Source organism: Marmota flaviventris, chromosome 3 (genome assembly GCF_047511675.1).
Source record: "Marmota flaviventris isolate mMarFla1 chromosome 3, mMarFla1.hap1, whole genome shotgun sequence".
Lineage (NCBI taxonomy): Eukaryota > Metazoa > Chordata > Mammalia > Rodentia > Sciuridae > Marmota > Marmota flaviventris.
This window is the reverse complement of record NC_092500.1, coordinates 93,978,010-93,991,674: the sequence shown is the minus strand read 5'-3', so window position 1 is coordinate 93,991,674 and position 13,665 is coordinate 93,978,010. Positions and strand designations below refer to the sequence as shown.

The following is a 13,665-nucleotide window of genomic DNA, read 5'->3' as shown; positions in this document are numbered from 1 at the left end:
CTCACTTCTTTCATCTGATAAAAGTAAAATATATATATTTATATATATATATATATATATATATATATATATATATATATATATATATATATACACACACACCCATTTGGGTTAAAACACTAGATATACAATTCTATAACAAGTTTTATGGCAGGGAAAAAAATAACAAAATATCCAAGGAATAAATGACCTATGCTTTTTCTCTTTCATTTACATTTCCTCCTTGTAGAAGTGAGAGCATCAATTGCCTCACCCACCCCCCCACCAAAAAAAAAAAACCTAATCCAATTTTCCCTAATCCAGTTGACCTATGCTTTTTCTCTTTCATTTACATTTCCTCCTTGTAGAAGTGAGAACATCCATTGCCTCACCCACCCCCCACCAAAAAAAAACCTAATCCAGTTTTCCCAGTTTTCATAATGGAATGCTAACCTTGACACGCGCTAATCCAGAAAAGATATGTTCTTCTCTTCCTTCCATACCACAAAAGATCAGCACCTCATGCACTTACAAATACAAAATAAGTATCTTAGTATGTTAACAACCTCATTCCCCATTTCCTAAAGGCTCAGCTTATTTTTAAATGTCAAAACACATTATTTTATGAGGAGCAGATTAGTTCCAATAGCACTGTTATGTTTCAACTCTTGACAAAAGCAAATACTAAGACAGTTGATAGATGAGAGCAGCTTCAGATTTGAGTACATTTTAGAATTCAGATTTTCAGACTGGGATGCTTTACCTGTAAAGTTTATGCAAATATTTCAAAGTCTAAAAATTCTGAAATCTGAAACACTTCTGGCCCAGGCATTTCAGATAAAGTACGCAAGAAAGAAAACCTAAGAAGATTACCATTAGACAAGGACGAGAGGTGGGAGGGAATGGGAGAGAGAAGGGGAATTGCACGGAAGATGGAAGGAGACCCTCATTGTTATACAAAATTACATATAAGAGGATGTGAGGGGAAAGAGGGAAAAAGAGAGAAAGAGAAATGAGTTATGGTAGATGGGGTAGAGAGAGGTGATGGGAGGGGAGGGGGGATAGGAAGGGGATAGGAAGGGCAGCAGAATACAACAGACACTAGTATGGTTGTAAGTATAAACGTGGCTGTATAACCAATGTGATCCTGCAATCTGTACACATGGAAAAATAAGAATTCATGCCCCATTTGAATCAAATGTATGATATGTCAAGATCATTGTAATGTTTTGAGCAACTAATTAAAAAAAAAAAAAGAAAGAAATCCTAAGGCCCATGTAAATTTTTCAAGATCTATAACAGTGTTCTCTCTTAGAAGAACTGAATTTAATATAACTGAACAATATTACTTTCATTGCTCACAGAATGTATTGATTACTTGACTATTAAAGATTATACCTTAGGGGCTGGAGATATAGCTCAGTTGGTAGAGTGCTTGTATTGCCTGCACAAGGCTGTGGGTTCAATTCCCAGCAAAGCCACCACCACCACAACAACAACAAAAAAGATTATGCCTTAGGCTCTCATTGAAGATCAACTTAAGAAATGAGTACTTAAAAAGAGTATTTTTGTTTGGGGTTCCAACAACATCCAACATGTTTTTCAATATATTTTTAATGTAATATCTTCCTACTGCACTTACTGTTTGTGGCATTTCAATGACAATTCACACATTATAATTTAATGAAATTTTTATTTGTTTGTCTATCACTTCCCCTGGGCAGGAACTTCAAGAGCAAAAACTACATCTTGTTCAGTGTTATTTCTGAAATGTTGAGCATAGTTCCTGGCACATAATAGAGCTCAATAATCATTTGTTGAATGAATAAATCATTTACTATAATTTCTTCCAGGACATATGTTCAGTCCTAAATAGAAAATAATCTTCTTAAAAGAAGAAACCACATCTTCCACTTATTTATCTTCTTTACACTTCCTGGAATTGTGCCTTGCTAATAGCAAGGACTCAATAAACATTTGATGATGTCAATAATGATGAGGATGGTAGTGGTAGGAGTAAAGAAGATAAATTAATCTCATCAAAACAATATACAGCATATTGTTCATCTTCAAAATCAAACAAATTATTAAGTGATTACATCTTGAGATTATGACTATTTTCTTCTTTTCTGTTTTTCAATATGGGTTAGTTTCTTAGTTTTGAGCTAAAAAAAACAACCACTTAGTTCCTTTTGTAAACAAAATCTAGTAGACTATAGTAATATAGTGAATCTCCTTCCTTAAGATATTTACCTTTTGGAAACCTCAAACCTCCTGTCTTTTGTCCCCTAGGTCTAAGATTTCAGATAACTTTCCTCTATTTCTTCCTGATGCAGGACAACTGCTTTGAGAAGTAGGCTCTTTCTGAACCTGCAGGGTATTTGGATGAAGATAAAGAGAAAGCAGGGAGCTGAGAGTGACAATGATCTCCCACCCTGTAGAGGATACACCTGCCACTTCGGTGCTCTGTGTGCATTTGTCATGGTCCTGCCCTAATTCTAACTCCAGTTACAGTTCAAAGCTAGCAGAAGCAAAGTCCCTAATTGGCAAAACTGGCTATACACTCTGTCCTATGACAGACATATATGCACATGCACAAAAAATGTTATATTTTCATATGAAACAATGTTTACTGCAGTTTGAGGTGATTTGATACCATAATGTACTCGATGAAGATAAAAACTAATGAAAAAATTTCTTTACTTGTATCTATCAAGATTACTCCCTACCATCACCAAATTTGATTATTTGGATTATACTCTAGACAAAAGTAGTCGTGTTTGAAAAGTGTATATCATTATGGTCTAAAATGGACCACCTGAAGTCCAGAGGTATGAGTACATAAAGAAGTGAATCTGACACCTAGAAACACTGACTCCAGTGACTAATTGCTTAACTGTGGTTGCCTTTTATCACTTTGTTCATAGCTTTTATTTACGGGATTTTGAATTTAAAAAATTCTTCTGATGTTGCTGATATAAACTTGTTGACTAACATAAGCAATTTTTAAAGAATGTTTCAGAAACATATCCACCAATTTAGATGCTGAATTTAACTCAAAAAGGAGACTCTTAGAAACAAGAGAATATCATGCTAAAAGAAACAAGCCAAATGAAAAAAAAAAAAAAAACAAAGGCCAAATGTTTTCTCTGATAAGCAGATCCATAATGGGAGGCGGAATGAGGTACTTTGGATTGGGCAGAGGGGAGTGAGGGGAGGGGAGAGAGTGATGGGGTGGGAGGGATGGTGGAATGAGATGGACATTATGACCCTATATACATTATGATTATACGACCAGTCTGTGACTCTGCACCACAAACAGCCAGAAGAATGAGAGGCTGTGCTCCATCTGTGTACAATGTGTCAAAATGCATTCTACTATCATGTATAACTAATTAGAACAATTTTTTTAAAAGCATCTTATATACAAAAAATTTCCCTTCCTTTTTAGTATCAAAATAACAGTCTCTCTGAATCCTTCAATTTAAACGGGAGTACACTGAGTACAAAACTCTCATTTGACAATAAATGAGAAGGTACAGACCTTTGCTTCTCTCCTTGTCACAATGAAAGACAATGCTCACCTCAGCACTGAAAATTTCACTTTATCAATTTCAGCACTCTAGCATCAATTCCACTAATCCCAAAACTTATTCATTTATTCAGAAAAAAATATATATATACAAAACTACAGCAAAAAATGAGTTTGCAATGACCCCAGTCTTTAAAAGCTCAAGTTAAAGTGATCTCCAGTAAAACTAGTCAATTCACTGTGTCCCCAAACACACATTCGACAGGTATTTGCTAGACAAGCTAAATGCAGGAACCATTTCCCACACTAGTTATGTAGGACAAGATTCCTTGTGAATAAAGATACCTACCAGTCCCTTTATATTTTTATGCTTCACATGTCACTTCCTCTCTCCTCCACAACTCCTCCATACTTTTCTTTCTCCTTAGTGTCAGTCCTTACCAAATTCTTCATACACCATACTTCCGATAACTCAGAGATATGAAGCTGACTGCTGATGAAAAACCCAAGACTCAAGCACGGCTGAAATCTGGGGAAAGGAAGAAGCAAGAGGCCAATAAAGTTTAGGAAATCAAAGAGATTTAAGGGATTCTGGGCAGGTTTTTAAGGCTAAGACAGAGTCAACACAAGAAATCAATATCTGGATCTACAGTACAGTTGAGGATTTCATTGTACAAGCAAAACAGACACCCAGTCCACCAGACGGGGACACAAAATTAATACAGAATCAGCAGTAATGGTCCTTGGCATCAAGACAGAAGCTCCTAATCAAGGTTCTTATTTTCCCCACAGGCAGAGCTGGCCCCTCCAGCAGGTCTGAACTTCTAGTATGAGTCAAGTATTCCTAACAATGAGTTGAAAGAAAGTCAGAAGCCCACAGTCAGAGATGCTATCATGCTGAGGCCACAGATTCTCTGAGGGGGAAAAAAAAAAGTCTCTAATTAAAAACAACCATTGGGGGCCAGGCGCTGTGGTGCATGCCTGTAATCCCAGCATGACAGGAGGCTGACAAGGAGGATCCTGAAGTCAAAGCCAGCCTCAGCAAAAGTGAGGCGCTAAGCCAACTCAGTGAGACCCTTCTCTAAATAAAATACAAAACAGAGCTAGGGATGTGGCTCAGTGGTCAAGTGCCCCCTGAGTTCAATCCCCAATACCCACTCCCTCCCCAAAAAAACCATTGAGTATGATTTTCCTTTGAATTTTCTTTCTCTTTTGTGGTCAGAAGATAGAAGAGATAGGTCTGAGAAGTTAAACTCCAACAGTGAGGATGTTAACAATGGTGATGCTGATAGTGATTAATAAGAAAGTTAATTGTTAAAATTTATAATTGTATTGCCCCTTTCTAATTATTGATTACTTAACACCTTTAAAATACTTTTGAATCCACCATCTCATTTCACTGCCATAAACAACAATCATTATTTTTCCAATGACATTCATAATACTAGTTGCATCATTTTAGTTACATTATGGAAAAAGAGGCATTTGTATGCTAAACCTCATTTATTTATAGCACTACATCTTGCAGATATATGACTCAGGCAGAAACTAGATCCTTAAGAAATCAGAATACATCCTTGAGCTACAAATCCAGTGGTATACAAGGACCCAGTCTAGGCCATACCAGAAATATGATTTCCCCTCAAAATGCCAAAGTAATTTAGCTTTGTTTAGAAACATTTATGTGTTTCAGAAACATTCTCAATAAAGTTGTTGGTCTTTTCCTGTTACTTTACCCAAAAAAAAAAAATGTTTAAGCAAAATTAAATAAAATGCAATTGTATGAGTAATTAATTAATTAATTAATAATTATGTATCATAATCATAGACGGCAAAGTCAGTGTTGAAATAGATCTGCCCACAGGAAGCCCTAGGAAATGACGAGGTCTTTTTTTCCTTTTCCAAATTCCTCCTTGATTTCTTCATGTATCTCCAGCTATATTTGAGACTGTGAAACAAATCACATCAACTATAAATACTATGACCATTATTTAGATGAGGCATACCTAACATCATAGTATAATCCAGGTGCAAAAGCACAACAATCATCAAATGGCTATACTTCCACCTGAAGGAGACCTTGGATGTTCATTTCTGTCTCTATAGATGTCAAGAAGTAGCCAAAAGGTAAAAGGTACTAATCTATTTAATTCATGCAAATCTCAATGAAAGTCCTTTAGCAACCAAAATATATACACTACATGGACTACACTAGTTCAGTCTAATTCAAATCTTCCCACTTCTTCTCTGTGTTCAGTCCAGAAGCTCTTACTCTTGACGAGTTGGTGTTAAATAGATTTCATTCCTGAATTTCACCAAGTAACTTATAGCTTCATAATACCAGTAAAATCATACTGATAGTACTACAGCTACAAACTTAAACAAAACTATGTAAATATTAAGTAACAGTGAGGGCAATTACTGTTTCCACAGGCTCACTCCTGCAAGGTAAGGGACAGCTGGGCATTTTATCCTAGACCTGAGGAGGCTGAAGAAAGGCTAGAGCCAAGGGTCACCTGCTAGGTTGCCATCTGGCGTGGAACCAAACCGAAGAACAGAGCTTGGCAAATGAGTCACTGTTTTGTGCATCCAACTGGACATTAGCTTTATCCCTGTGGACACTGTTTGGGTACACAGTTTCACACCATTCTTCTACTGTGTGAATGCTCTCTCTGTGCCAGGGAGGATGAGGGGGAAGATTCTGTCACACTAGGTGTTTGCCTGACCTCAATTAAGACACTTGTTCCATTTGGGAAAAAAAGGAGTTTAAATGACTCCTATTCTATAAACTCCCAGAGAGCCCAAGGAGCTAAACCCAAACTGTAGACAGATGAAGGGAAAGATTAAGTTGGCAGAAGTCAGAAGCTTGGCAGGGAAGGGAAGAGCTGGGATGGAAATCCTGAATTTCTTCATACCACATCATTATAAATCTGAAATACAGGGGGAAACTCAAGAAGGTGAGTCACATAATAACATACTCTGGTTTTATTCAGCTCTGATCTAAGGACATGCTAGTTGACATGGCTTGGTAGTAAATGAGGAGTAAGTGAACAGACATTCATTCATCCTTAGATCCTAGGAAAATACTAATAGTCACATATACTGCCAGCATAAAGACATCCAAATAGCTCAAACCCTTTTTCTGTAATGGGAGTTTTTTCTCCTTTCCCGTAACACCCAACTCTGTGTTTTCTAAGCAAACTGCCTACACAATCTAGCTAAAAATGTTAAGTGAAATAAATGAAAGAAACCAGAAATTCCAACAATATTAGCTTTTTTTTTTTTTTTTCTGAAGTGTTGGAAACAGGGTTGTAAGCTGGTTGAGTCACATGTGATGTGACGTGATGTGATGTGATATGACAAGGCCAAAGCGATCATAAAGCTCCCTGGGCGGTTCTGCCACTTGGGTATATTCTCGTCCACCTCTTCAAGGCACAAAGGGAAGGAATGATGTTCCGTCTCTGAAGACTAAGCCCTTGGAACTACAGTTCCTCCCTATCACTACTCTCCACCACAATATCACCCTGGCCTGATGAACCCACACTCAGAAAGCCATGCAGAGGTCAGGTCAACTTGATCTTCTGTGAAGAATGTCAGGAGAGAAGCTGTATCAAAATTACATCCATCACTGGGAACTTTGGCATGAGCCTGGAATCCCAGTTACTTGAAAGTCTGAGAGAGAAGAATTGCAAGTTCAAGGCCAGCCTGGGCAATTTGGTGAGATCCTGTCTCAAAAGAAAAAAAAAAATTACATTTATCAAAGGTATATATAGTTGATAACATTCACATGGATGCACACTTTCAGAGAATTTTCAGAGACTAACTGCCCATTTCTTTTGTTTTCAGGTTTCTGAGAAATCAGGCCTTCCTCCTTGACACTTGGCAGTAGTCATCTAGAAACCACCTGCAATGACATTGATTCTGCTGGGTTCCCTGCTCAGCAAATCCATAAACTGGTCTCTCTTTCCTAAGCATCCAAATCCACAACTCCACTCCAAAATTTAACAAGCTATTTTAATTAGCTCTATATTCCTGGGACTAAAAGACCTGACAAGAAGAATTTAAGAGAAGAAAAGCTTATTTTGGTTCATGATTTCAGAGGATCAGCCTGTGGTCCACTGACTCCACAGCTCTGGGCCTGAGGTGAGGCAGAACATCATGGCAGAAGGGCGTGGAAAAGGAAAGAAGCTCAGGACATGGCAACCAGGAAGCAGAGAGAGCTCTATTCACCATGGAAAAAATATAAACCTCAAAGGCACACCCCCGGTAACCTACTTCCTCCAGTCACACCCTACCTACCAATCCACATCAGTGAATTAACCCACTGATTATGTTACGCCTCCCATAATCCAATCACTTCAGTGTTGAAGATTCTTGTGTTGTCTCATGCATGAGCTTTTGGGATACACCTCGATTTTAAACCATAACACAAACCTACTCTCCTCCCCTTCTTTCCTGTCTGCCAGCACTGATGTCTTCCCCATTGATCCCTTCCTGTCTCTCTCAACTCTTTACTCTGCAATGTTATTCCATTTCTTAGGCAGTCAGCCCTATTTATCCACAGGTTCCACATGTACAGATTCAACCAAACTTAGATCAAAAATATTTGGGGAAGCCAGGAACAACAGCACAAACATGTAATCCCAGCGATTTGGGAGGCTGAGGCAGGAGGACGGAAAGTTCAAGGCCAACCTTGGGTAACTTAACGAGATCCTGTCTTGAAATAAAAAATAAAACAGGCTGGAGATGTAGTTCAGTGGTAGAACGTTCCTGGGATAAATCCCCAGTACTGCAAAAAATAAAGAAATATATATACACATGTATACATATATATACATACACACGTATATATATGTATATGTGTGTGTATTTATTTATTTATTTATTAATCAAGAATTAATAAGTGGATGGATTCAAACTAAAAAGCTTCTTCTCAGCAAAGGAAACAAATAATAACTTGAAGAGAGTACCCATAGAGTAGGAGAACATCTTTACTACACATTCATCAGATAGAGCACTCATCTTCAGGATCTATAAGGAACTCAAAAAACTTAACACCAAAAAAATAAATAACCCAGCCAATAAATGAGCTAAGGAACTGAACACACACTTCTCAGAAGATATACAATCGATCAAAAAATATATGAAAAAATGTTCCACTTGTTTAGTAATTAGAGAAATGTAAATCAAAACTACTCTAAGATTTCATCTCACTTCAGTCAGAATGGCAATTATTAAGAATCATGCAATAATAAGTGTTGGCGAGGATGTGGAAGAAAAGGTACACTGCTGGTGGCATGGCAAATTGGTGCAACCACTACGGGAAGCAGTATGGAGATTCCTTAGGAAACTTGGACTGGAACCACCATTTGACCCAGCTATCCCACTTCTCGGGTCTATACCCAAAGAACTTAAAATCAGCATACTGTAGTGACATAGCCATATCAATGTTCACAGAAGATGCCCTTCAACAGATGAATGGATAAAGAAACTTTGGTATATACACACAATGGAATATTACTCCGCCTTAAAAAAGAATGAAATTATGGCATTTGCCGGTAAATGGATGGAGTTGGAGAATATCATGCTAAGTGAATTTAGCCAATCCCAAAAAGCCAAAGGCCAAATGTTTCTCTCTGATAAGTGGGTGCTGACCCATAATGGAGGGGGGGGACGCACTTGGGGAGAATGGAGGAACTTTGATTGAACAAAGGGGAGGGAGGAGAAGGAGGGGAGGGAAGGGGGAGGAGGAGCATGGGGATAGGAAAGATGGTAGAATCAGATGAACATCATAGTTACACGTATGACTGCACATGTCGTGTGACCCTACATCGTGTACAACTAGAGAAATGAAAAGTTGTGCTCTGTTTGTGTACAATGAATTAAAATGCATTTTTCTATCATTTATAACTAATTAGAATAAATAACAAAAAGGAATATACATACATCTATACCTATATATACATACACACATATATGTGTACATATGTATGTACATGTATGTACTCAAATATATATGTGCATGTATATATAGATACATTTTGAGAAAATGCTGTATGTATACTGAACATTACTGAATTTTTTCTTATCATTATTCCCTAAACAATATAGCATAACAACTTTTATACAGTGGATGCTGACCCATAATGGAGGGGGTGGATATTATAAGTAATCTAGATTGATTTAAAGATACAAAGATTGTGTGTATATCATTTTATATAAGAAACCTGACCTTTGTGGACTGTGGTATCTGCAGGGGCTCCTACAGCAATCCCCCACGGATACCAAGGGGAATGGATGACTGTGGTTCCACATTCCTTCACATTTACCTCACCCTCCCAGAGTGAAACAAGTCTTCCTATTCCTACATGCCTCTTAGAATCTGACGCTTTCCAGAACTCACTTATAGTTGGTCTGTGCTTTCCCCAGCTACAGGGCTCTACTCCTCTATCTTCCCAAAATTATGAAGCAGTACTGAACATACTTCCCAGGTATAAAAATGTAACATTGTTGTACTTAGCAAGAGTTGTATTCTGATTTGTTTTACTAAATTGTTAATTGATCCATTCATTCTGTCCTGAGATTCTTCCTATAAACAACTTACTTGGAAGAAAGTGTTCCTAAATATTCAATCAGAGAGAAAGTAACAAGGGAAACTGTATACCCCACAAAGGAATTAAATATCAGGAGCCTGGTAACATTAGCAAATTGGTCTAACCAACAGGGTTTCACCACAAAGAGAAAACAAATAAATACGCAGGGGACTAATTCCTTCTTGTTTGTTTTAAATTATACATTTTACCGAGAACTTAGAATATACATCTGCCATTTGGTATAGAAAAGGCTAAGTAAATTTTCCACTATGAAAATAAAACAAACAAACAAATGCTTCCTTACTTTTTTATCCCAGACCAAATAAACAAACAAGAAGAAAACTATGGGTTTTTATTGGAAGAACAAACTTTAAAAGCACTAGTTAATACATCTTATTAATAAAGTAACAGGAATTATAAAGCACATTGCTATAGAACTTACCCAATCAACAACTATTTAGGGTGCTAACTATATAAGGTGCAACATAGTCTATATCAAATGTACCCTGTATTCTTTTTTTAAAAATCAACAAATGGTATCCATAAAATCTTTAATTCATAAACATTCATTTAGCTCAAAGTATATCTTATTTATATAAAAAGAAACTTTGGACTTGGCAGAGGTATATTTTAAAATATATAAATTTATATACTCAAAAAAAGATACATTTTAATCCCTAAAACACAGGACCAATAGAACTTCTAACACAGAAGTATGCTTTTAAAAAATATCTTTATCTTTTAATTCTGTATAAAAACATAATTCAGAAAGTAGTGCTAATCAGTCTTAGAAAGACAAGAGTCTACATTTACCATGGAAAAAAATATAAACCTCAAAGGCACATTTAGAAAATACAGATCTCAGCAAAATCATGTTGAAACACAAATTATATATGACCCAATCAACCCCTTTGAATTCTAGTCACATTAACAGTCTCCATCCATAAACTACAACTAGAATGTCCCCAGTACTGCAAAAAAATAATTAAATAAATATACATACACATACATATACATACATATATACATACACATACACACGTATATGTATATATATTTTTATTTATTAATCAAGAATCAATAAGTGGGATAGATTCAAACTAAAAAGCTTCTTCTCAGCAAAGGAAACAATCAATAACTTGAAGACAGTGCCCTTATGTATTTCTATATTCCCAGTTTCAAAGCAGTAACCATAATGGAAAACTAGCAATGTTTATTAAATCAGGCTACAATATGAAGAGATTAATAAAATTATTTCTATGATTGTTTCCATTTTTAAATTCACTCAAGACAATGATATAGAAGCCTGGGAAGGATATGGGGAGGAGGGATAGAGAGAGAATGGTTAATAGGTACAGGGGCACAGATGGGTAAACGAAATAACCTCTAATGCAGCACAGTATGATAACTATGGTTGACAACAATTAACTGTATATATCAAAATAGCTAGGAAAGAATATTTTGAATGTTCCCAATGCAAAGAAATCTAGGAGATAGATATGCCAATTATATGATCTAATCATTACACATAGTACACATGTACTGAGATATCAACCCATACACCTTAAACAAGTACAGTTACTATATATCAATGAAAAACAACAAAACATTTTTTTAATTGTGTGGAGTGAAATGTTGACAAGTAACTTGGCAGAATATTGTCCTATACAAAATCAAACATTCCTTCAGGTGCCACCACCTTAACCAAGTATATAAATTTCACCAATAACAGTTATAGTGACATTGCATACCTCCTATCATGATACAATGGAAAATGCACACCATCACTTACATAGCACTCTTGCCACAAGCATTTAACCTGTCTAATAATTATTTACTGCTGCATAACAAATTCCCCAAAATTTACAAGTTTAGAAGAACAATAATTTATTAGCTCTCTTAGTTTCCATGTGTCAGGAATTCAGACAGCCCTCACCAGGTACCATTAATCTGTTATATTGTATCTTAGGCCTAAACTGGAAGCACTTACATGTCTGCCTGGCAGCAGAGACCCTCACTGGTGCTGGGTAGTATCTTTATATCACTGAACTTGCCTCACTACATAATGGCTAGGTTCCATTACATGACATTACATCACATGACCTCCTTACTTCATTGGTCATCTTTCATAAGTCCTTGCCTACATGCAGAAGGAGGGAACAATGACCTCTCCTTTTAGGTGAGGAAGTGCCAGTCACATTTTTAAAAGAAAGTGAGATAAACTAAATACATTAATGCAGCTATCTTTTGGAAGAACAATCTGTCACAACCTGAATCTAATCATGAAAAAACAAGACAAATCTATATGAGGAACATTCAACAAGACAACTGGCCTGAACTCTTCAAAACATCAATTTCAGGAAAGACAAAAAGAAGTGGAAAATATTCTAGATCTGTCCAAAAGAATTTTCTGTGATAGCCAGGCACAGTGGCACACGCTTGTAATCCCAGTGGCTCAGGAGGCTGAGGCAGGAGGATTGCAAGTTCAAAGCCAGCCTCTGCAACTTAGCGAGGCACTTAATAACTCAGCAAGACCCTGTCTCTAAATAAAATATTTAAAAGGGCTGGGGATGTGGCTCAGTGGTTGAGCACCCCTGGGTTCAATCCTCAGTACCAAAAAAGAAAATAATAATTTTCTGTGATAATGGAAATATTATGTTTGTGCTATCCAACAGAGTAGCCATTAGTCATAAAGGGCCAGTGAGCACTTGAAATGTGGCTAATGTGACTGCTGAAAATAATGTTTTATCATATTTCCATTAAAGAGTCAGATTTGGCTGGTGGCTACCACATTTCCTAGTACAGATTAAAGGATGCCTGTCCTAAAGAGATATGATAATCAAATGCAAATGCATTCGCCTTGATTAGATTCTGGCTCAAACAAAAAAAGTTATAAGTTTTCATATGATTAAATGGCCTACATGATGGATGATAGTATTGAACAGTGTTAAAATTTTCAAGTGTGAAAGTTTAACAGTGCTTATGTCCTTGTTCTTACAAGATATATATATCAGTGAAGTACCTTATTGTCTGCAATTTACTATCAAATGATGAGAGGGGAAAAGAAACGTATACATGCTTATTGGGGGGACAAACACAAATGTGAGAAAATGCTAATAATTATTTAATTTGGATAAAACATGTAAGTCTCATAAACACATATTAACTGGTTAATTTTAAAAGGAACATCTGTTAATTCCACTGGGAAGCAGAACTACTTCTGGTCAAATAAAGTTTATATAAATTTTTATCTAATTCAACACAACTTATTTTGTAAAATAAAGATATTCTACAATTTCCTTCTATTGTGTTTAATACTTTCCCTTAATAAAGATACCAGCATCTACAAATTAAATTTTTATATACTAAAAACTATAATTAAAGTCGTCTTTAAATTTTAGGTGAGAAAACAGATTTCCAAATATGTCTTTTTATAAAATTTTGGTTAAGGATGGGAGAATATTTCAGTGGCCAGGACCCAGATTTGATTCCCAGCACCACAAAAAAAAAAGAAAAGAAACCATATACATACATACATGCAAAGTCATCTCTCTCATATAT

At 36.3% G+C, this 13,665-nt stretch overlaps 1 protein-coding gene across 3 annotated transcripts in view; it reads right to left on the bottom strand.

The window, feature by feature from the left end:
* Eps8 (EGFR pathway substrate 8, signaling adaptor) overlaps positions 1-13,665 on the bottom strand; it is a 161,942-nt gene that overhangs the window by 123,183 nt on the left and 25,094 nt on the right. The window contains exon 2 of one of the 3 annotated variants that reach the window (XM_071610118.1): positions 3,861-4,040. The exons of the other annotated variants lie outside the window; for them this stretch is intronic. The gene's annotated coding sequence lies outside the window, so the exon portion shown is untranslated. The remainder of the gene's footprint in view (positions 1-3,860; positions 4,041-13,665) is intronic. 3 annotated transcript variants of the gene reach the window in all.